This window comes from Bos mutus, chromosome 11 (assembly GCF_027580195.1).
Source record: "Bos mutus isolate GX-2022 chromosome 11, NWIPB_WYAK_1.1, whole genome shotgun sequence".
Classification (NCBI taxonomy): domain Eukaryota; kingdom Metazoa; phylum Chordata; class Mammalia; order Artiodactyla; family Bovidae; genus Bos; species Bos mutus.
Window position 1 is genome coordinate 75,875,301 of NC_091627.1, and position 22,244 is coordinate 75,897,544.

At 42.8% G+C, this 22,244-nt stretch overlaps 1 protein-coding gene across 1 annotated transcript in view; it reads right to left on the reverse strand.

Annotated features, from left to right (window-relative positions):
• Nucleotides 1-22,244, reverse strand: part of STON1 (stonin 1) — a 56,129-nt gene that overhangs the window by 17,514 nt on the left and 16,371 nt on the right. The window lies entirely within an intron of this gene.

Genomic DNA, 22,244 nt, shown 5'->3' on the forward strand with positions numbered 1-22,244 from the left:
CAACGCACCCAAATATATGAAGCAAACATTAAAAAACTGAAGGGAGAAAAAGACAGCAACACAATAATAGTAACAGATTTCAATACTTCCATTTCAATAATGGATAGAACAACCAGATAGAAGATCAATAAAGACATGCTGCTGCTGCTGCTGCTGCTGCTGCTACTACTGCTAAGTCGCTTCAGTAAAGACATAGAGGACTTGAACAACACTGTAGACCAAATGAACCTGACAGCTATATATACAAAATATTCCACATAATAGCATCAGAATACACATTCTTCTCAGACACACACATAACATTCTTCAGGATAGATCAGTTAGTTTACAAAAAAGCCTCAACAAATTTAAAAAGATTGAAACCATATCAATTATCTTTTCCAATCACCACAGAATGAAACTGGAAAAAAAAAAAACTGGAAAATTCACAAGCAAGCAGAAATTAAGCGATACACTTTGAACAATCAAGGAGTCAAAGAAGAAACTGAAAAGGAAATTAGAAAATAAGATAAGACAAATGAAAATACAACATACCAAAACTTATGGGATGCAGCAAAAGCAGTACTAAGAGGGGAGTTTACAATGATAAACACTTACATTAAAAAAGAAAAGTGAAAGTAATAGCTGCTCAGTTTTATCTGACTCTTTGTGACCCCATGAACTGTACTCCACCAGGCTCCTCTGTTCATGGAATTCTCCAGGCAAGAATACTGGAGTGGGTAGCCATTCTCTTCTCCAGGGATTAAAAAGAAGAAAAATCTCAAATAAATAACATGTTATATCTCAAGAAACTGGATGAGAAAACAAACTAAGCCCAAAGTTAGCAGAAGAAAGGAAAGAATAAATGTTAGAGCAGAAGTAAATGAAACAGGGAACAAAAAATTTTTAAAAATCAATGAACCAAGTGCTGATATTTTTGAAAAGATCAACGTTGACAAACTTTTAACTAGACTGAGAAAAAAAGAGAAAATAATCAAATCAGAAATCAAAGAGGAAAAAGAATAAATACACGTATAACTGAATTACTTTGCTGTACATCTGAAACTAACACAACGTTAATCAACTATACTCCAAAAATAATTTTTTTAATAGTTAATCAATCCAAGAGGAGACATCACAGAAATAAAAACTTATTATAAGGGACTGTGTGTGTGTGCTCAGTCGTGTCCCACTCTGCAATCCCATGGACTGTAGCCCACCAGGCTCCCCTGTCCACGTAATTTTCCAGGCAAGAATACTGGAATGGGTTGCCATTTCCTACTCCAGGAGATCTCACGGACCCAGGGACTGAAGCTGGGTCTTTTGCATCTCCTGCACTGGTAGGCAGTCTTTACCGCTGTGCCACCTGGGAAGTCCCTGTAAGGGACTACTACTATGAGCAATTCAGTTCAGTTCAGTTCAGTTCAGTCGCTCAGTCGTGTCCGACTCTTTGCGACCCCATGAATCGCAGCACGCCAGGCCTCCCTGTCCATCACCAACTACCAGAGTTCACTCAGACTCACGTCCATCGAGTCGGTGATGCCATCCAGCCATCTCATGCCAACAAAGTGGATAACCTAGAAGAAATGGGTAAATTCCTAGAAACATTCATCTACTAAGACTGAATCATAAAGAAATAGAAAATATGAACAGCCTATAATTAGTATGGAATTGAAACAGTAGTCAAAACCTTCTCCCAAAAGTAAAGCTCAGACACACATGGCTTCTCTTAAGAATTCTACCATTTAAAGAATTAGCAGCAACCCTTCTCAAACTCTTCCAAAAACTGAAGATGAGGGAAGACTTCCAAAATCACTTTATGAGGCCAGCATGATTCTTATACCAAAGCCAAAGATACTATAAGAAAACTAGAAGCCAAAAAAATCCTCAACAAAATACTAGCAAATCAAATTAAATAGCAGGTTAAAAGGATCATACACCATTATCAAGTGGGATTTATCCCTGGGATGCAAGAATAGTTCAACAAATGAAAATCAATCAATATGATATACCATATTAACAGAACAAAGAATGAATATCATATGATCATCTCAGTAGATGCAGAAAAAACATTTTACAAAACTCAATATCTTTTCATAATAAGAAATCACATAATAAACTAGGAGTTGAAGGAAATTACCTCAACACAATAAAGGCCACAAATGAAAAGCCCACGACTAATATATTCAATGGGAAAAAACTAAAAGTTTTTCCTTTAATGTTAGAAACAAAGCAAGAATGTCCACTCTTACCACTTCTATTCAACACAGTACTAGAACTCCTAACCAGAGCAATCAGGCAAGAAAAAGAAATAAAAGGCATCCAAATCAGAAAGCAAAGAGATACACTGTGTCTGTTTGTAGATGTTATGATCTTACATGTAGAAAACTCTAAAGATTACATTCACACACATACACACACAAACTTAGAATAAATGAATTCAGCAAAGTTGCAGGATACAAAAGCAACATACAAAATCAGCTGCATTTCCATACACAAACAATTAACAACCCAAAAATAAAACTGATAAAAATAATTTCATTTACAACAGCATAAAAAAACTTTAGGAATAAACTTAACTAAAGAGGCAAAAGACTTGTACACTGAAATCCACAAAGCATTATTGCAGAAAGAAACTAAAGAGACTCAAATAAATAGAAAGACACCCTATGTTCACAGATTGGAAGATTTAATTAATATTGTTAAGATGTCCATACCACCCAAGTGACCTATGGATTTAATGCAAAATCCCAATGACCTTTTTTGCAGAAATTAAAAAAAAAAAAAAGCAATCATAAAGTTTTTATGGAATCTCAAAGGCCTTTGAATAGCCAAAACAATCTTGAGAAAGATAAACAAAGTTGAAGGCTCCACACCTCCTGACATCAAAACATATACAAAGCTTCGGTAATCAAAGCAATATGGTACTGGTATAAAAACCAACAGACCAACAGAACAGAATCTAAAGCTCCCAAGTAAACTGATACATATATGGTCAAATGATCCTCTTTAAGGGTGCCAAGATAATACAATGGGAAAAGAACTGTCTCTTCAACAAATTGTGTGGGGAAAACTGGATATCCATAGGAAAGGAATTGATCCTCGTCCAAGCAAAAATAAAGCTCCTTGTTGGACCCTTATTCTACACCATATAGGAAATCAACTAAAAACGAATTAAAAGACCTAAACACAAGTCCCTGAAGCTATAAAACTCCTGGAAGAAAATATAGGGAAAAAGCCTCATGACATTGGTCTCAGTAATGATTTCTTGCGTATGACACCAAAAAGAAAATAAAAGTGAAAACAGACAAGTAAGACCACATCAAACTAAAAAGCTTCTGTACAACAAAACAAATAATCAACAGAGCGAAAAGGTTAATATATGGAATGGGAGAAAATATTTGCAATCTTACATGTGATGAGTTCAATATCCAAAACATGTAAGGAACTCCTCCAACTTGATAGCAAAAAACAAACTAGTAATCCAATTTAAAAACGGGCAACATACTTCAATAGATACTTCTTCAAACAAGATATATAAATGGACAACAGGTATATAAAAGGTACCCAACATCACTAAATAGCCAGGGAGAGGCAAATCAAAGCCACAATAAGATCACCTTACACTTGTTAGGATGGCCATTACCAAAACAAAGAAAAATAACAGGTGACAAAAACCCACACACTAAACACACAAAAAACAACAAATGTTGGCAAGGATGTGGAGAAGTTAGAACCCCTGTGCATTTCTGGTGGATTGTAAAATGCAAAACAGAAGTTCTCAAAATTAAAAAAAAAAAAAAAACAAAACTACCATATGATCCAGCAATCTTACTTCTGTGTATTTATTCAAAAGAATTGGAAATGGGCCCTCAGGTTCATGCACTCCCACATTCATTACAGCATATTCACAATAGAGGTGATAACAACCTAAATGTCCATCATCTGATGAATGGATTTTAAAAGTGTGGTATATACTTACAGTGGAATATTATTCAGCCTTAAGAAGAAGGAAATTCAGACACATGCTGACATGGATGAGCCTTAAGGATATAGTGTTGAGTGAAATAGGCCAATCACAAAAATACAAACATTGTATGATTCCACTTATGTGAGGCATCTCAGTTAGTAATAGGAAGGAGAATGGCGGTTACCTGGGGCACCAGGGAGAGGAAAAAGGGGTGTTTCTGCTCAATGGGTACAGAATTTTAGTCATTCAAGATGAACACGTTATAGAGATCTGTTGTCCAACAACGTGCAATAGTTAACAATACTGCACTGTACACTTAGATTTTTGATAAAAGATTTTAAGTGTTAATTTGTTAAGTTTTTAACTATGATTTTAAAAACTGCAACACCTTTGAATTCAAAAAGTCTTTATCTGAATGACTACTATGTAGTTAGACCTTGTCAGTGCTGTAGAAAATACAGGAGAATATAAAAACCCAATTTATAATGAACTATAACCCACTGACAGCTCCAAAGGTTTATAGTTTACAGCACTTTCAACTTCACAGTCTCATTTATCAAAATAACCTTGGGAGGTATACATCATTATTCCCATTTCATAGTTGAGATTGCTTGGATTTAGACTCATTGCCTGAAGTCACCCAACTGGTAAGAGACAGAACTAGGATTCTTTTTTTTTTAATAATAGACTTATTGACATATAATTCACATACACAAAATGACAATTTACTGATGTTTCATTCAGCGATATCCAGAGTTGAATGAATGCTCTAATTCCAGAGCATTCTTATCAATTTAAAAATAAACTATGAGCAATCACTCCCCATTCCCCTCCTCCCCCAGGCCCTGGCAATCTACTTTCTTTTCCTATGAATTTGCCCAGTCTGGACATTTCGTCTCAATAGAATCTACAGCATGTGGCCTTTTGTGTCTGGCTTCTTTCACTCTGCATAATGTTTTCATTCAAAGTTCATCCATGTCATGGCATGTTTCAGAACTTCATTCCTTTTTGTAGCTGAGTAATAGTTCATCATGAGAATATCCCACATTTTGTTTATCCACTTATCGGTTGAGGGACATTTGGTTTGCTTCTATTTTTTGGCTATTATAAATAATCCTGCTATGAACATTCGTGTAGAAGCTTTAGTGTGATCATTTCTATATGCCTAAGCTTAGAAAGAATCAGAATTTGAACACGGGTCACCTCATCCTGATCTAGTACAGCAAAAATTATTCAAAGTATTCTAATGGTATCAGAGGAGAGAGGCATATAGGCCCCAGCATGGAACTAGGGGCTGAGTACCCAAATGCTGGTCACTGCTCTGCCACTCACAAACTTGTGTGTTAAGCCACTCCAGACATTCAGTGATTAGAGAAGAATAATCTATGAGGTCATTTCCAACTCTACAATAATTCTATGGTGGTTGACATCCAACTAAATTTTTTTTTAAGCAGAAGGTGTGTTACCACTGGGATTTTTGACCAAACTTCCAAACTGACAGAAAATAAAACTCTGATATGAAAAATATCAAAATCTGTTGGAGCAAAGCCCATGAGAAAGGCACATTTTTCTCCTTGTGCAGTCTGCTTCCTCATCTCTCCTTGTGGATAATGAAGGCTCAACCAATGCAATCATTCAAGCTTGGAAAAGAGCCAACACAAAGAGAGGAAGGGCCAGGGGCTCCACTGGGGACAGGCCCGCTCAGTGTTGTCATTTGCTAAATCTACACATTCTCAAGGGCACAGAAACACCCGGAGCAGCAGCAGCCAGGCCAGCTGGCTCTCTCTGGAGAGCATTCATTGTCACTGGCCTTGGGCTAAAGTTGCCATAAAGCACTTTCCCTCCGAAGCACGAACAGCAGTGTTTCCATGGGATGCAGCCAGGAGGCTCAGACGGAGGATATCGGCAACAATATCTCTTGATCCATCCCATCCAATGTTCTTCAGAAGGAATCCAGCCAAAATAATTCTTCATATAGGGTGAGAGTTTGGGTAAATATTTGCTTTAGTTGGGTTTATTAGAAATAAATAAAAAGAGAACACCAAGGGAAAAAATAGCTCAGCTTCAGACTGAACTCTATTTCTAACCTACACCAAACATTTTACTTCATCCATTTTCCATTGGGAGCTTCCACAAATTGAAGGTGATACTGGTTTCATCAGAGTTTTTGCTTATTATGGCGGGGGGTGGCGGGGGGGAGTGACTTCCATAAGCTAAATAAAGAAATCAGTCTCATTACTTTTTAAGTGACCCTTGAACTTCTTAAAAGCACACCTTGCCAAAAAATCTACCTTGAAGGCAAAATCTTTGCAAAGTGCTCTCTTAGCCCTCTGTAGGACTATTCCACAAGGAGGAACACAGCGAATATAATTTAATTCAACCAAACAGAATTGTGCCCAACAGGAACCCAACCTTTCATCCCTGTTGAAAAGAGCACTCAGATGGGCTCTGAGGTTCTGGCTCCCTGTGGTCCAGGACAGGTTTGCTTCCCACCTGCTCCTCTTTCTCCTCTTCTGTATCCCTCCACACCCTCCTTATCAGTCCTTTCTACCTTTTGCCCTTTTCCTCTCTATATGACCTCATCTTTCTATTTTAGTCACAAAGTTCTAGTTCTCCACCCCAGGCAGTTTTGCTAAAGTCAACAACTAACCTGAATTCCATCCAGCACTTATCTTCTCTCCTGACCCATCCCCACTACCAGCAGGGAAAGGGGGCCACATCTTGTCCACAGCGCTGTCCAAGGCCCAGGGAGGGATGAGAAAGCTCAGAGTGGAGAGATCTAGAATGTATCTTCTTTTAATTATCTGCAACTTCTCCCCATCCAATGCCTTGGATTCAAGGCATTGGAATCCAAAAGTATTCAAGCAATAACACCTATTTAACCTCAGTATTTTTCTTCCTGACTTGCAAATGGAATAGGATCTAAATCAATGTCTCCCAGAGGGTCCAAGTTCTACCACTCCAGAGCCCTTTTAAGAGCAACATCTCAGCATCTCAGGGAAGGAGAGGGAAGCCTGGTATGCTGCAGTCCGTGGGGTTGCAAAGAGTTGGACATGACTGAGCAACTGAACAACAAAAAGTAACTGCTTTACAAAGTTGTGTTAGTTCTGCTGTACAACAAAGTATACAGCTACACGTAAATATGTGAATCAGCTATACATATATTCCCTCCCTCCTGAATCCCCCTCCTATCCCACCCCTCTACCCTCTAGGTCATCATAGAGCACCAAGCTGAGCTCCCTGCACTATAGCTTCCCACTAGCTATCTATTTCACACATGGTAGTGTATATATGTCAACCCTACTCTCCCGATTCATCCCACTCTCCCCTTCCCACCATGCCCACATATCTACTCTGAGTCTCTATTCCTGTCCTTCTAGTAGAAAAATGGTACAACATCTCATTTAAACTTTACAACAATCCCAAGATGACCAAAGCATTGGAGAGCCTTCTCCAAAGTCAAGATCTGGTTAGTGGAGAGCTGGGAATCCAGGACTCTGTGCACCAAGTCCCAGCTGCCTTCCTCTGAAGCAAAGATTTCCCTGGTTTGACTGCCTGGCTTTCTCCTCAGCATTCCATCCCACCCCACACGCCCTGATCCTTTCAGAGATCTGTTTTTCAGTCAATCTGGATTATCCTGAAATTCCTAGAAGACAATTCCAACCAAACTTCAGCAAACAGGGTAAGACACCAAGACTCCAAACGAGGCAAAGATAGAAAAGGAAAATGCATCATGGTGAAAATTTCTAGCAGTCAGTCTCTGAGGTTTAAAGGTTTCCAGGGGAGCATGTTTGCTTCCTCTTTATTAGGGAACTATTAAGACTATTCTTTTCAGCTGCTTATTTTCAAAGCAGCATCAGAGTCCAGTGAACTTAAGAACAAATTAAAAGCCAATGCACATGCTTACTCACGCTGGGAACAGCAAGGTTGTAGGTAGGACAGTGGTTTTCAACCTCTTACCTCAACACATGGGGCAGGTGGACTCAGAAACCTAGCACACTCCCTTGGCTGTACCAGGCATTTAACAAGCTCTCAAAATGTCTAGGGAAGCCCTAAAATTATTAATTATCAGCACCATGATAAGTGTTAGGTCAGCAAAGGAGGGCCTCAGGCCACAACAAAAATGAAAAAAGCTGTATTTACATATAATTCTCGTACCCAACCCCTTCTTCCACCGAAGAAATTATACCAGGAGAAAGACAAATGTTATATGCTATCACATCTCTTAAAAAGTAATACAAATGAACTTATTTACAAAACAGAAACAGACTCACAGATACAGAAAACAAACTTAGAGTTACGAAAGGGTGAGGGAGGGAGAAACTGGGAGTATGGGATTAACAGATGCACACCAACATATTAAAATAGAACAAATAGTAGAAAAGAATTTACTGTATAGCACAGGGAACTATATTCAGTATCTTGTAAAAAACTATAATAGAAAAGAATCGAAAATATATAGAGATATATACACATATATGTGTAATTGCATTACTTTGCTATATTCCTGAAGCTAACACAATATTGTAAATCAACAATACTTCAGCTAAAAAAAATAAAAATTAAGAAGTCATACTGGAATTCTTATAAAAGTATTACGGAGATCCATAAAGTAAATCTCTACACTGCCCTCCCCAGTTCAAAGAAACACTGAATTTAGAGTTAGGCAGAAATGGGAGGTATTCTGTTCAATTAACTGCACCAAAAACATTTATCAAGTACCTAGTAAGTCTCCTTGGTCTCATGATCTCCTAAGGACTGTATGTAAATAATCTTATTTAATCCTTGAACACCATGAGGAGTTGATATAATAATATAATACAAATGTATATGGGCTTCCCTGGTGGCTCAGCAGTGCAGAATCTGCTTGCAATGAAGGAGACACAGGTTTAATCTCTGAGTCAGGAAGATCCCCTGGAGAAGAAAATGGTAACCCACTATAGTATTCTTGCCTGGAGAATTCCATGGATAGAGGAGCCTGGTGGGCTAGAGTCCAAGGGGTTGCAAAGAGTCACACATGACTTAGCGACTGCTGGGGCTGCTGCTGCTAAGTCGCTTCAGTCGTGTCCAACTCTGTGCGACCCCATAGACGGCAACCCACCAAGCTCCTCCGTCCCTGGGATTCTCCAGGCAAGAACACTGGAGTGGGTTGCCATTTCCTTCTCCAATGCATGAAAGTGAAAAGTGAAGTGAAGTCGCTCAGTCGTGCCCGACTCTTAGCGACCCCATGGACTGCAGCCTACCAGGCTCCTCTGTCCATGGGATTTTCCAGGCAAGAGTACTGGGGTGGGGTGCCATTGCCTTCTCCGGACTTAGCGACTAAACCACCACAAAATTATACATGTATATATATAATATTACCGTTTTTTTAGAAAAGGAAAACAAGGCTCAGAGAGGTTAAGCTGCTTGCCTAAAGTCACCCAGCCAGGAAGAGGCAGACCTGAACTGTGACCTGGGCTGTCTGATTCCAAAGTCTATGCCTGATAGCATCCACCAGCCCAGAGATCCAAGGACTTGCCAGTGTCACCCTGTCCCCCTTCGCTAAGGAGAAAGTTCTAGGTCAGGAGCTACCACTTCCTGGAGCCTGGAACTCTCTGACCTGAAGGATGCTGTTCTCACCTGAGAAGAGCCTGTTTCTCCACAAAGTGCATCCCAAGTGACTGCCCTGGGACATCAGGCTGTGGGAAAGACAAACTCTGAAACAGCTGTTCTAAACAAAAACAGCTGAGGAGCAATTTGGGTCAAATCTGAGAGCAGCTTTCACAACTCACTCTGCTCTACTTCTGGTCCCTTTCTGACTGCCTCAACTGGACATCCCACTCTTGGTGATGCAAACTGTTCAGACTTGCTGCCCAACACGTACACTGAGGTCCACCCTCTCCTCTGGTGACCATCTTGGTTCACTAAGTCCCCGCATTCATCCCTCCTCTCATGCCAGCCCCAACCCCTCTAGTCTCAAGGGTCTACTTCTGTGTTCTTGTCTGTTTTCCTTTGCTTTTCTTCAGAAACTATTGAAGTCAAGTGTAAATACAAACTTCTACCTTTCACTGCAGATGGTCAAACAAAACCAGATTAGCGGCACTTGGTTATTGAATCAGCACTCCAGGGGGTATGCAGCTGTACCCTCTGTCGAATGTCAGTGGGTCACCTGTGAAGGCCACCACCCTCCAGGACTATCTCTGGGGTCTGGCTTCTCTGTCTCTGCCAGGTGCTGAAGAGGTACCCAGCAGAGCTCAGGGAAGCGACGCCAGCACCTAGCAGTAGCCTCCTGCGCTCAGCCCCGCCCAAGCTGTCCTAGTCCGGCTGACTCCTACTCAAGCCCCATGAACACATCAGGACCCTAAGCAATGCCCTCGCCTCTGCAGGAGGCTGAATCTAGTCCTTTATGCCAGTGACTTCTTTGCTCTACAGCAATGCTGCATAATCAAGAGAAAGAATGTCTTCATGTCAATTTCTGTGTGGTTTCATTGGCTGCCTCCCAAATAAGGAATTCTTTCATTCTCCACAATGTCTGACTCCCCAACTGCAATAATGGAACCCGGCTGGAGCTGTGTTTGAAATAAAACAGTCTCCCTCTTGTTTTGTGTGGCTGGAGGTCTGCAATCTAGTTACTCTCTTTGCATTGGGGATTTACATCCCAGAAACAAAGCCCAAATCAGGGACAGCCCAGGGTGCAAAATGCATCTGTGAAGAATCTCTTTAAAAGTGTTTAAGAAAGAATTTAACAGAATTAAATTCTGTTCTTAAAAGAATTTTCTATGAAAGTGTTTACACTCTCAGCTTAAGTCACAGGAAAGGTGTCCACTGCATGTATTGAATATATTACTAGTACGTATGTTCTGCAGCCCATAATACTTAATCACAAACACATGCGGCATTTAGTTCAGCTGTGTGACAGGAAATACCATTTGTAAAATATTAAACTGCAGCAATATGTATCTGTGTCTTTCAATATTATCCATGCTGGCTCCCTTTCTACATGTGGATGGTGGTTGTAAGGTTAAAACCTAAAAACCTGGGACCCACAACCCAAGACTCAGTCACTCTGTACAAGTGGTTCTCAACTAGAGGGATTTAGTTTTCCAAGGCACATGTGGCATTTTCTGAAGACATCTTCGGTCTTTATAACTAGGGAATGGGCAGGGGCTGCTGTCATTTAGTGAGAAGACGCTGTTCAACAGATCCTCTAATGTACAGGACAGCCCCAAAGCAAAGAATTATCCAGCCCAACGTATCAATAGCACCAAGGATGAGAAATCCTGCCCTGTACTGAGGCCAGTGAGCTGAGTGTGGTGAGCAGGGTATCTACTCTCCCACATATGTCTACCTTATGGACAGTGAATCAGGGGCTTCAGTTCGGGGTCTGCCTGAGGTGGCACATCTGGAAAACAGTGCTGTCAGAACTGAACCCTGTGTTGGGCTCTAAATCTCCTGCTCTTTCTACTACATCACACTGTCTACCAGAGCAGGAATCGGGATAAGAGAGAGAGATTTACAACAGCCAAGACATCGAAGCAACCTAAGTATCTACTGGCAGATAAATAGATAAAGATATGGTACATACACACAATCCAATACTACTCAGCCCAAAAAAAGAAATGATATGCCACTTGCAGCAACATGGAGGGACCCAGACACTATCATACCAAGCGAAGTCAAAGACAGATATCATATGACGTCACTTATATGTATAAGCTAAAAAGGACACGGATTTATTTACAAAACAGAAATAAACTTAGACATAGAAAACAAACTTAGAGTTATCAAAGGGAGAATGGGGGAAAGGACAAATTAGGAGTTTGAGAGCAGTAGATACAAACTACTATATACAAAATAAACAACAAGGTTCTACTTTATAGCATAGGGAACTATATTCAATATCTTTCAATAAACTATAACAGCAAAGAAAAATAAATAACAGTGATATACACTCAGTTCAAAAAATAAAACAATACAAAAATGCATAAAGAAAAGTTAATTCTTTTCCATTTATTTTCACTCCACTATTGTAATTCGGTGAAAAGCACAATACGTATCTTTCCACGCTGTTTCCATGTTCATACACATATAAACACACATATATATACACATATGGAAGTTTCATTTTAGAACCATACTATACATGCTCGCTTTTTAAAATATCTGCTTAGTAGCAATATTGTGGGAAATTCCCTGGCAGTCGGTTAAGACTCTGCTTTTACTGTCCAAGGCCCAGGTTCGATCCCTGGTTTGGAAACCAAGATCCCACAAGATGTGCAGTACAGTAAAAAAAAAAACAAAAACAGACATTCCTCTAGTTCAATAAATATAGACCTAACTTAAAAATAAAAAAAAAAAAACAGGAGGGCAATAAAGGGATATTTTAAAAGAATACTTGACAGGACTTGGACACCAAATGTGACCTAGAAAACAGGGGAATGGGGAAGTCTGACATCAAGAAGCAGAGACACAGGAGAGGCCAGAAGAGGAGCTGAGTTGCACACATTGGTGAGGCCTGAGGCAGATCCAAAAGGAAACACCTAGCAAGGAGCTAGAAACCCGGACAGTTCCTGGAGAGAAAACAGGGGACCAGACATGTAGATCTAAGGGTCTTTCTTGGATAGACGAGAGCTGAACGCAGGAGAGAAAAAGAGAGGCCCCGGGGTGCCCGAGGCTGAGTACTGGGTCACCTTATTGGAAGAAGAAAATAAAAAGAAAAAGGAAGATGCACCCAAAAGGCAAAAAAGCAGGAGGTGCAGGGACCCCGAAGGCAGAAAGTGTGTCTTCATGGGACCCTTGAAGGGCTGCAGGAGGCAGTATAATAGAGACAGACAATCTCTGTGATTAGGTCCAGGGTGACCGGGTAGGGCTGAGGCCAGGCTGCCAGTTAGGAAGCAAAGGGAGCATGAGTGCTGGGGGCCCATGGGCAGAGGCTGGGCTCTATCTTGACCACCTTCCCCATCTCAGTTCCTGGGTTTCTGCGGGCTGTGTTGTTTCCCTCGTGGACTGATTCCTGGCAGCCTGCCTCTTCATACCCTACCTACCTTCTGGGCTCAGGAGCACAAAAAGGCCCAAGGCCTCCCACTCTCGGAAAAATCCAGCCCACCCCTGGCCATGGGGAGGCGGCAGACAAGTGAGCCCTCGAGCCTCTGAGGGCCTGTAAACAAGGCCTGCTTTCAGGGCTGCCTTCTGGTATTTATATGGCTGTGGGTCCCCCAGTGGGAAGAGCCAGGCTTATGAGCAAGGGTATTATCTTCATAGGGCCACCAGGGCAGGGCTGGGTGTGGGACCCCATGGTTATTAGATGGCCCCTCCTGGATTTGGATTCTGAGTTCTGAAAAAGATGTGGGCTAAAGTTAGCTGCAAGGGGCCTGGCTCAGATCACACATCTTAAACATGCAAATCTCCTCCTTCCCCTCTTCCCTGCAGGCTCAGTGGACCTCCTGAAGATAAGCAGAAAGTCCTGGAAGTTTAAAGAGCTACAAAGAGGATCTCTCTCTGGAATTCAGTATTTAGTGGTGGAAAACCCAAAGTCAACCACTTTACTATGAAACTTGGTCAAGTAATTTATCTTAATTACCATGTAATTGCTTTTTTAGTGTTTTGAAAGGAGGCAGGAGCTATATCGCCCAGAAAGGCTGTTTAATGCTTTTAAATGTGATTCCTCCCCCCACATTCATCTCACTGCATTCAGACTGAATCATCTTTATGAGAAGTAAAGAACCATCATCTACCAAAACTGATGCAGGATCTTGATCCTTGGATGCTGGGCTTTGGGGAGCATCTGCCAAATGTTCTGGTACAAATTCTCGTCCCACACATCCCCTGATCATTCATTCAGCTAAGAGGTTAATGGGCCTTCTGAGTGCTGGATCCTGGGAGAAGCACCCTGCATACCACAGGTTAAGACCTGAGTCCCTGGTCATCTGGTTGGGAAAGAAAGGTTTAGTAGTTAAGAGAGATTGTAAATCCCAATCCTGCCACTGACTTCTGTGTGACCTCGAGCCTCAGTGACATTGATCATCAGCTCCCCTAGGTCTAAAACAGGGATAATAACAGTTAACCTTTAGGTCGGAGAAGGCAATGGCACCCCACTCCAGTACTCTTGCCTGGAGAATCCCATGGACGGACGAGCCTGGTAGGCTGCAGTCCATGGGGTCGCTATGAGTTGGACACGACTGTGCGACTTCACTTTCACTTTTCACTTTCATGCATTGGAGAAGGAAATGGCAACCCACCCCAGTGTTCTTGCCTGGAGAATCCCAGGGACAGAGGAGCCTGGTGGGCTGCCGTCTCTGGGGTCGCACAGAGTCGGACACAACTGAAGCGACTTGGCAGCAGCAGGGGCTAAACTGCATCCACCCCAAATTCATTCCTAAACCCCAGGACCTCCAAATGTGACTGTATTTGGAGACAGGGCCTTTACAAAGGTGACTAAGTTAAAGTTAGGGTTAAACCCTGGGGCAATCTGAATGGTGTCCTTTAAAGAAAAGATTAGGACGTGGACTACCCAGATAGGTGATCCAGCGGTTGGGAAACTGCCTGCCAATGCAGGGGACACAGTCCCATCACTGGCCCAGGAAGATTCCACACGCCCTGGGACAATTTACCCTGTGAGCCACAACTACTGAGCCCACGTGACCTAGTGCCCCTGTTCTGAAATGAAAGAGGCCACTGCAACAAGAAGCCCACGTACCACAACTGCAGAGTAACCCCTGATCACTGAAACTAGAGAAAGCCCATGCACAGGAAGGAAGATCCAGCACAGCTAAAAGTAAACAAACAACATTTTTTAAAGATTTTTTCAAAGGAAAGATTAGGATACATGACACCAGAGATTCAAACACACAAAGAAAAAGTCATGTGAGGACACAGACAGTAACCATCCACAAGCCAAGGAGAGGAGCCTCAGACGAAACCCAACCTGCAGACCCCATGACCTTTGACTTCCAACCTCTGGAACTCTGGGAAATACCTTTCTGTTGTTGGTGCCACCCAGTTGTATAGTATTCTGTTATGGCAGGTGGGACAAACCAAGACAGGGTTCTTGCACATACTAAATAAAGTAACATCTCTAAAACGGTAGGTGCATGGGGGAAAAACATAAGTAGAGGCTGTTATGACTACAGACTGCTGCTCCTAATGTAACCTGTGGTGACTCCTCACAACGGACCACCCCACCATGTTCTCTGTCTCTTGTCTATACAAAGGCTGTACTCTCCCAGACCTCCCCAGAGTCACAAAAGACTGGTTCAAGAATTAATGACTAAGAAAACATGAATATGTACTGATGAATGTAGCAGTTGGGCCAGGAGAACCAGTAATATTTTAAACAGTAAATCATTCATATGGCAGTCACAGAATCTCTAGTTCCTCCCTGAAGTACCTGATGCACACTTCCTGAGTTGTTTTATAGATGCTAAAACCCCTACCAAATGGAAGAAGTAATTACTTGATGACCATGAGTACATGGTCCCCAGAGAGCCCCTATAGAGCCTGAGGATTGATAATGGGAACCCCTGTGAACTGTCCTAATACTTCACCCCATCCACCAAAGAGAGAATTGTGTAAGAGCTGATCACATGTCTTATGACTTCCTCCCCTCAGCTTGCAACTTAAAAATGCTTCCCTGAAACCCATCAGGGCGTTCAGGCCTTTAGAGCATGAGCCACCCTGTTCTCGTTGTATGGCCCTTTCAATAAACCTTTCTCCATTCCAAATTCTAATGTTTCGGTTTATTTGGCTTCACTGTGCATTGGGCACATAAACTTGGGTTCAACAACACTAAGGTGCTTATAACCTGGAAGGAAAGACCAGAGAAAGCCACTTCAAGTAACAGGCAGCATCTGTTCATCCTCCTGCACTAATGCAGACCAGGAGGTTCAGAGAAGAAAGTCTTAGCTCAGGGGCAAGAGGCTTCCCTCGGAGGGGGCATCTGCTTAGGCAGAGATGTGAGGTGGCAGATCAGACAGCGGTGATCATACCCATCTGCCCACGTGCCTGTGTATTTGGGTCCCACGCCAGCTGACACCAGCATAAGAGAATTTCTCCTGCCTGACTGCATTCACTCCACTACGCAGACAGAAAATCCAGTTATACACACCCTGATCATTACTATGGCAGGTCTCCTCTCTGGCCACCCAAACTGGGGCACAAGCCATGGAGATGACCTCAGAGGTAAACAGGGCTGTGTTTGTTCTCCAATCAAATGTATTTTGGTTTATCCATGGCTAGTCTGAGGCCGTTACTGACCACGAAGCTCACCTGGCAACGCCCACATCAGTGGGAATACAGAGGCAGGAAGAACTGACTGACAGAGGGCAAAGTATGTTTGCTTCAAGTCTCGCAACTGCCGGGAATTCCTTAAATGTACATGTGTATAAATATACAAAACTTAAGCAATTCTAAGAATAGGGGAAGATTTTTAAAAATCATTTAGTAAGGTCCTATTTACAAACCAAGCATAGATCATCACCAATTACCCTGGCTCTTAGTCTCAAATGCAGATATCACACACAAAAATAGTATTTGTGTCTCTAAGTCCACACGGAGTACATGCAAAATATTCATGAATCTTAGCACATTATAAAGGCCATTAAAGGCTTAATGAAGAATTTTGCACTTTGAGCGAAGTATGATCAGAAATGTATAAGTGGCTGTGAACGAATGGATTTACCAACTGACACTTTGAGCAATGGGAGTTGCTTATATTTAAACTTAAGGATCTCTAACCTAAGGCAGTTGAGCTTCTAGCAGAGTGACTGCCTTCATCCTAACTTTGAGTCTTCATTTAAATAAGTAACTTATTTAACTTATATGCAGAGTACATCATGCGAAATGCTGGAATGGATGAAGCACAAACTGGAATGAAGATTGCCAGGAGAGATATCAATCACTTCATATATGCAGATGACACCACCCTTATGGCAGAAAGTGGAGAAGAACTAAAGAGCCTCTTGATGAAAGTGAAACAGGAGAGTGAAAAAGTTGGCTTAAAACTCAACATTCAGAAAACTAAGATCATGGCATCTGGTCCCATCACTTTACGGCAAATAGATGGGAAAACAATGAAAACAGCGACAGACTTTTATTTGGGGGGGGGCCTCCAAAATCACTGCAGATGCTGACTGCAGCCATGAAATTAAAAGACGCTTGCTCTTTGGAAGAAAAGTTATGACCAACCTAGACAGCATATTAGAAAGCAGAGACATTACTTTGCCAACAAAGGTCCATCTAGTCAAAGCTACGGTTTTTCCAGTAGTTACGTACAGATGTGAGAGTTGGACAATAAAGAAAGCTGAGGGCTGAAGAACTAATGCTTTTGAACTGTGGTGTTGAAGAAGACCCTTGAGAGTCCCTTGGACTGCAAGGAGATCCAACCAGTCCATCCTAAAGGAGATCAGTCTTGAATATTCATTGGAAGCACTGATGCTGAAGCTGAAACTCCAATACTTTGGCCACCTGATGTGAAGAACTGACTCATTAGAAAAGACCCTGATGCTGGCAAAGATTAAAGGTGGGAGGAGAAGGAGACAACAGAGGATGAGATGGTTGGATGGCATCGCCAACTCAATGGACATGAGTTTGCATAAACTCCGGAAGTTGGTGATGGACAGGGAGGCCTGACATGCTGCAGTCCATGGGGTTGCAAAGAGTCGGACACAACTAAGTGACTGAACTGAACTGAACTGAACTTCCAGCCTCCTCACAAAGTGCCCCGGGTGTCCCTGCAGAGACCTGCCCAATGAAGTCCACATGCTCCAGTCAGAACCAGCCAGCAAGGGGCTCACCCAGCCTCTATGATGCTGGTTCTCCAATGGACATCACCACCTCTGTTCTCCTGCTATACCCACCTCTCCACCAGACCCTTGTACTACTGCTCACAGTCCCCACAGCTGCTTGCCCAGCCGGGGAGCCAGGAGGCCAGTGTTTGGGAGGCTCTGCTCCTCTCTGCTCTGTAAGTTAAAACAAGTCACTGCTAGCAAGTGGTTTCCAAGGGCCCTTTAAACTCTTAACAATCTACAAAGATGAATTCTCCTAAAAAGAGGTCCACAGAGAAGTATGTGCCTCTCTACCAAGAATGTGTCTTCCTACCAAAATGTCTTAGGACTCCTGCAACTACACTTCAGGCTGGAAGTTTTCCAAAAATGGCCACAATAATGTCTCCCGTCTAATGTCCTTCTGAAAGGTCACTCTGTCCCTCCCCCAATGGAAGGAGGGTTCTTTCCCCTCTCCCTGAACCTGGGTGGGTCTTTCACTCCTCTAACCAATTCCATGTGGCAGAAGTGACAATGCTGGACCTGAGCTGACCCAGAGGCTGCCATTTCCTGCTTGCTGGAGCCCTGAGGCACCACATAAGAATCCCAGGCTACGGAGAAGCCACACTGAGACACCATCTTAGACATCAGCCACTCGAGTTTTCAGTGATTCTAGTCCCAGTCACCATCTGGCCACAACAACATGACAGAAAAATCTACCCAGCTGAGCCCAGTCAACCCACAAACCAGGAGAACACTAAATCGTGGTTTTAAGCCTTTACATTTTTTATGTGGTAAGATACATATAGACAAAATTAGCCCTTTTAATCATTTTTAAGTGTACAGTTCTATGACATTAACTATATCCACATTGCTGAACAACCACCATCCATCTGCAGAATGTTTTCATCTTCACAAACTGAAACTCTGTACCCATTAAACACTAACTCCCCATCCCCCCACATGGTTGCCCCTGGCAACCACTATACTTTCTGCTTCTATGATTCTGATAAATCTATGTACCTCACATAGTGAAATCATATAGTATTTGTCCTTGTGTCACGAAAGGTTTATTTCACTTAGCCTTATGCCTTCAAGGTTAACTCACGTTGAAGCATGTGCCAGAACTTCCTTTCAAAGGCTGAAAAACATTCCATTGTACATGTATACCACATTCTGTTTATCCATTCATCCATCGATGAAAACCTCTATGCTTTAGAGTGGTTTTCTGCAACTACAGATAATTGGAGCAAGGACAATGCAGCCCTAGGACAGCAGAGCAAGGCTCCCAAGGAAGATGCTGAGGCCTGAAGAATGTGGCAGAAACAAAGAGCACCAGGGCACTAACCCCCTAGAGTAGGTGATTAGCCAGGAATCCAGACTGGCATTTCCAATAGCACTTGTCAGCATGGGCTGGGCACCTCATGGAGTCTCGATTTTAGGTGGGAGCAATCACAGGCTAAGGACTTGGCAGGATCTTATCTGGGGCTGGGTTCCTTGCCCTGACACAGGCTGATAGGCCAAATAAATGTTTGGTGAATGAGTGAAGAATGTACCTGACGCTGAAGCCAGGTTCTGACTCATCCCAGTTTCTTATAGGTTCCTGTAGGGCAAGAACTGTGCCAAGGAAAGCACAGTAGAACAGCTGCTTCTAGGTGGAAAGGAAAGAGGGTGAGGAGATGGGCAGGTGGGAAGATAGGACAGAACGACCTTCTGACAGGGGGAAAATTCATAGCCAGGCCCCAGGCTTCCCAGGAAGCTGAGTCTCCATCGAAGCATCCACCCTGATCTAGGTAGCCTTAGCAGGGGCTTCACCATCTGGAATCAGCCTTGCTCAGTTTGTTGTGCCCAATTTCCAGGGCTCAAGGCACCTTTACAGGGGCAGGCACAGGACTTAGAAAGGCTCAGCTCATGGTCAAAGTATAGGCCACAGGGGTAGGGAAGGGGACGTAAGCTGTGAGCTGAGTTGCATATTCTGGCCCTGGGAGCTTGGGAGTAGGGACCTTCCTTTACTGTAGGAGGACCCAGACTGCTGGCACAGTGACCCCAGCCCACTCACCCACAACCACTTTACCAAGGAAAGCAGCCTATTCTTCCTGTAGCATTTGGCCACTCAACTAGGGCGTCTGACACTAGGGCAGGATGAACTAGAACATGAATGCTAATTCCAAATCTAAGAAGATGACTTGTACCTGACTTGAACAGGGACTGCCATCCCTATAAATGCCCACATAAAGAATTTAAAGGGCTCAAATTGCATTTCAACTTTGCATTTAGGTTTTCCAGCCTCTCAAGATAAAATGAAACCTTGGTTAATAACCACAAAGGTGTTTTTCTCTATTTCTCTTCAAGCATACTAGAACTTTGAACGTTAGGAACTGCTTACCATGTGCAAAGCAGCTGTAAGTACTGTCCCAGTAACAGAACTCAGAATACGTGGATTTGGGACTTGGCTCAGTTTCTAAGCAACTGTAGTGCTAAGTTACTTCAGTCGTGTCCAACTCTGTACAACCCAATGGACTATAGCCCACCAGGCTCCTCTGTCCATGCGGATTCTCCAGGCAAGAATACTGAAGTAAGTTGCCCTGCCCTCTTCCAGGGGATCTCCCCACCCCAGGGGTCAAACCCATGTCTCTTGCATTGGCAGGTGGGTTCTTTACCACTAGCACCACCTGAGAAGCTCCAAGTCACTGTAGGAATTTGAGCAAACCAGTGACCCTCTTTGGACCTCAGTTTCCTAATTCATGAACAGAGGAAAAGACTATGTATCCCCATAGTTTGTTTATGTGCATTAATAAGAATAAACATATGTGAGATATACAGAGATATACAGAAAAATATAGACACAAACACACACATATATGGGGTCTTCATAAGAAAAGCCATAACTATGTAAGAGATTTACTCATGTTTAGTAGGTGCTTGCTGATACCTGCTGAATAAATGGCAGAATAAAGCAAGGTTGCAACAAGACTCACATATGGTGTAAGCAGATAGTCCTTCACACTTTGGAATTGTCAGCACATTGACCAGATCCTAGAAAGCCACCTCTTTCCCTATGTCTCAACAACTGACACCCTAGCCTGTATGCTTCCTCCCAGCAGGCCTTATGTTCTCCCAATCCACTTGGATGGACGTGGCCTGATCTCCAGGGCCAGAGCCTGCCCCCAGCCCCTTCCTCAGACCCCCGGGCCCAGATCTTACCTCCAAACATAGCATGAGCTATTTCTTATGCCAATTGAAAAACCCAGATCCCTAGGTTGCCATTACGGTCTCTACTGCCTTTGGTACTAGATAAAACAAATCACACCCTTTCTCTGATTTTCCAGGAGCATAAACACGAGGAAAATTCGTGGACCAGGAACGAGGGTGTCTGCTCAGAGCCTCCTCCCCACATCTCAGGCCTGGACTTCACCTGTGACCTTTACCTGCAAAGTAAGACTCACAGGTGGTCTCCCACCTCAAGGGACTTTGAGAAGCATCACATACCTGAAAATTTCTTTGAAAAAAACATGAAGCACTCCACAAGTTCTTTGGCTCTGGTCATGCTTAGTTTATTTCAGTGTGTTTGCAGACTATGAGTCTCTAGAGGCCTGAGATTAGTTCCCGGGTAAATTTCTTTTGGTACAGTGACCACACATACAGAAAAATCTGAAGCTCTTTGTGACTCCAGTGCTATTAGCAAATGCACTGTGATCTCTGGACAGTGGCTGGGGCTGGGACAGAAGTCAGGAAGCCCGGTTCCAGTAAATTAAGCGCATCACTTAACCTCTCTGGGCATTTTTCCTCATATGCACAATGGAGCTGACAAGCCATCCACATTCCTATTCTCTAGGATACCAGGAGGCCAAAGAATTTGAAAAGGAAAACACTGCACAAATAGAAATGCCATAGTATACAGCAGGCATGGAGAGCTGAGAAAGAAGAGATGAAAAAGAAAGGGGAAGACAAACACCAGAAAGATAAAGCATCTAGGGCGAAATGTGAGGCTCTTGAGATGGCAAGGATGGAGTCCCGTGGAAGAGCCCAGTAAAGAAAGTTTCCCCCAAGCCTGAGATGAGAAGGTTAACCACAGAGACATCTGAAATGCATCTCTGGGTGGAAGGAAATGAAATCTGTGCATTGTTTGAGGTGGTACAGGATACACCAGAAGCCAAGGCTCGCTGCTGCTCACTCTTACAGCTCAACACAGAGCGAAAAGGTAGATGAGAACTTAAGAGGCCTCCTACCTTTTATAATTGAGGAATGTCACCAGAGAGGTCCTGGCCAGGCCACATCCTGGCACAGGAGGTCCCATCCAGGGTGCTCATTTTAAGGAGGACGTTCAAAAACGATCAGACCAAAAGCTGGTCACCCACTAATAGGGATAGGGTGTGCTGAGACCAGGTCACAAAAAGAAGGGCTACGAAATCTGAAAGTGTCTCCCCAAATAAGACCTGGAGAAGACACAAAAAGCAAAGAGCTCTTAGAATCAGAAGAAAAAAAAAAAAAAACAACTTTAAACATCTTCTAGTCCGATCTTCAGAAAAGAGAAATCTCTAGTACCACATCTCTGCTGA